General features: G+C 46.4%; 1 non-coding gene across 1 annotated transcript; it reads right to left on the bottom strand.

Annotated features, from left to right (window-relative positions):
• Positions 1-929: 929 nt before the first annotated feature.
• On the bottom strand, positions 930-1,002 carry TRNAM-CAU (transfer RNA methionine (anticodon CAU)). Its single transcript has one exon. It is a non-coding gene; the product is annotated as a tRNA-Met (tRNA).
• Positions 1,003-2,500: the final 1,498 nt, after the last annotated feature.

Genomic DNA, 2,500 nt, shown 5'->3' on the forward strand with positions numbered 1-2,500 from the left:
AGCTAGTTTTCCCATATGGTCTAGCGGTTAGGATTCCTGGTTTTCACCCAGGCGGCCCGGGTTCCACTCCCGGTATGGGAAATGCAAGTCCTTTTAACCACCCGCACACTCCTAGTGCTGAAACCTCAAAGCTGTTTTTCCATTGTAACCTCCAATCATTCCCTTGTTGTCAAAGTACCAAGGGTCAAAGCCAGGGATGCAGACAAGACAGGTCAAGCCGGGTCAGGACAGGAAATGAAATACTATCAGGAACACAGGAACTCACAGGGCAAGCTGAAGTTCATCCAGCAACTAATGGCTCATGCACGCGCTTTGGCGTACGTATATGCGCACTGGCACATGAATTTTCACACATGAATAATATCAGGATCACAGGAACTCACAGGGGAAGCTGAAGATCATCCAGCAACTAATGGCTTATGCTGCTAGCTTTAAATAGGCCACTGGGCACCAGAAATTGTCACGCATTGTGTGCGCTTTGGCGTACGCACATGCGTACTAGCACATGAAGTTTCTCGGCAGTTCTCGCTCTTCTGCACATTTGCATTGGCAAATATCTATGTGCCAATCTTCTGCAAACCATTCTCTGACAGAGACATCATCTTTTTTTTCCACACCTTTGAAAAAGCCCTTTTGAATTCCTCGGTGCTTTGTTCTTTCTGTGTGATGAAACTAAGGGAAGCATGTCACATAGATGGAAAATGCCTCTGTTGTTCCAGGATGAGTAGACATTGTATCTTGCAAGGTCTGTTGGATGCAGAGCTAAAGATTTTAGCTGGGTGGAATATGGTGGAAGGCAAAAGAGCACTGAAAGCTTGATCTTGCGGTCAATTTTCCATCCATATGGTTTCCTACAAGACCTAAGGGATGAAGAGTAGTGTTTTTCATAGATTAAGGACCCCAAGGCTCACAAAATGGTTAGAGAGTAGTGCCCCGTGTGAGGATCGAACTCACGACCTTCAGATTATGAGACTGACGCGCTACCTGCTGCGCTAACGAGGCCAATTAGTGAAAGTGATATGTGTGTCATAGCTGGCCACCATACTTGGAAGCTGATGGCGGTGGCACATCTTTTTTTCCCTTTGGTTTTCTCTATTTTTCTCAAAACGAGTCAGCTAGTTTTCCCATATGGTCTAGCGGTTAGGATTCCTGGTTTTCACCCAGGCGGCCTGGGTTCGACTCCCGGTATGGGAAATGCAAGTCCTTTTAACCACCCGCACACTCCTAGTGCTGAAACCTCAAAGCTGTTTTTCCATTGTAACCTCCAATCATTCCCTTGTTGTCAAAGTACCAAGGGTCAAAGCCAGGGATGCAGACAAGACAGGTCAAGCCGGGTCAGGACAGGAAATGAAATACTATCAGGAACACAGGAACTCACAGGGCAAGCTGAAGTTCATCCAGCAACTAATGGCTCATGCACGCGCTTTGGCGTACGTATATGCGCACTGGCACATGAATTTTCACACATGAATAATATCAGGATCACAGGAACTCACAGGGGAAGCTGAAGATCATCCAGCAACTAATGGCTTATGCTGCTAGCTTTAAATAGGCCACTGGGCACCAGAAATTGTCACGCATTGTGTGCGCTTTGGCGTACGCACATGCGTACTAGCACATGAAGTTTCTCGGCCGTTCTCGCTCTTCTGCACATTTGCATTGGCAAATATCTATGTGCCAATCTTCTGCAAACCATTCTCTGACAGAGACATCATCTTTTTTTTCCACACCTTTGAAAAAGCCCTTTTGAATTCCTCGGTGCTTTGTTCTTTCTGTGTGATGAAACTAAGGGAAGCATGTCACATAGATGGAAAATGCCTCTGTTGTTCCAGGATGAGTAGACATTGTATCTTGCAAGGTCTGTTGGATGCAGAGCTAAAGATTTTAGCTGGGTGGAATATGGTGGAAGGCAAAAGAGCACTGAAAGCTTGATCTTGCGGTCAATTTTCCATCCATATGGTTTCCTACAAGACCTAAGGGATGAAGAGTAGTGTTTTTCATAGATTAAGGACCCCAAGGCTCACAAAATGGTTAGAGAGTAGTGCCCCGTGTGAGGATCGAACTCACGACCTTCAGATTATGAGATTGACGCGCTACCTGCTGCGCTAACGAGGCCAATTAGTGAAAGTGATATGTGTGCCATAGCTGGCCACCATACTTGGAAGCTGATGGTGGTGGCACATCTTTTTTTCCCTTTGGTTTTCTCTATTTTTCTCAAAACGAGGCAGCTAGTTTTCCCATATGGTCTAGCGGTTAGGATTCCTGGTTTTCACCCAGGCGGCCCGGGTTCCACTCCCGGTATGGGAAATGCAAGTCCTTTTAACGACCCGCACACTCCTAGTGCTGAAACCTCAAAGCTGTTTTTCCATTGTAACCTCCAATCATTCCCTTGTTGTCAAAGTACCAAGGGTCAAAGCCAGGGATGCAGACAAGACAGGTCAAGCCGGGTCAGGACAGGAAATGAAATACTATCAGGAACACAGGAACTCACAGGGCAAGC

This window comes from Lithobates pipiens, unplaced genomic scaffold (genome assembly GCF_037356315.1).
Source record: "Lithobates pipiens isolate NorthernLeopardFrog02 unplaced genomic scaffold, aLitPip1_a1.2 Scaffold_8, whole genome shotgun sequence".
Taxonomy (NCBI): Eukaryota; Metazoa; Chordata; class Amphibia; order Anura; family Ranidae; genus Lithobates; species Lithobates pipiens.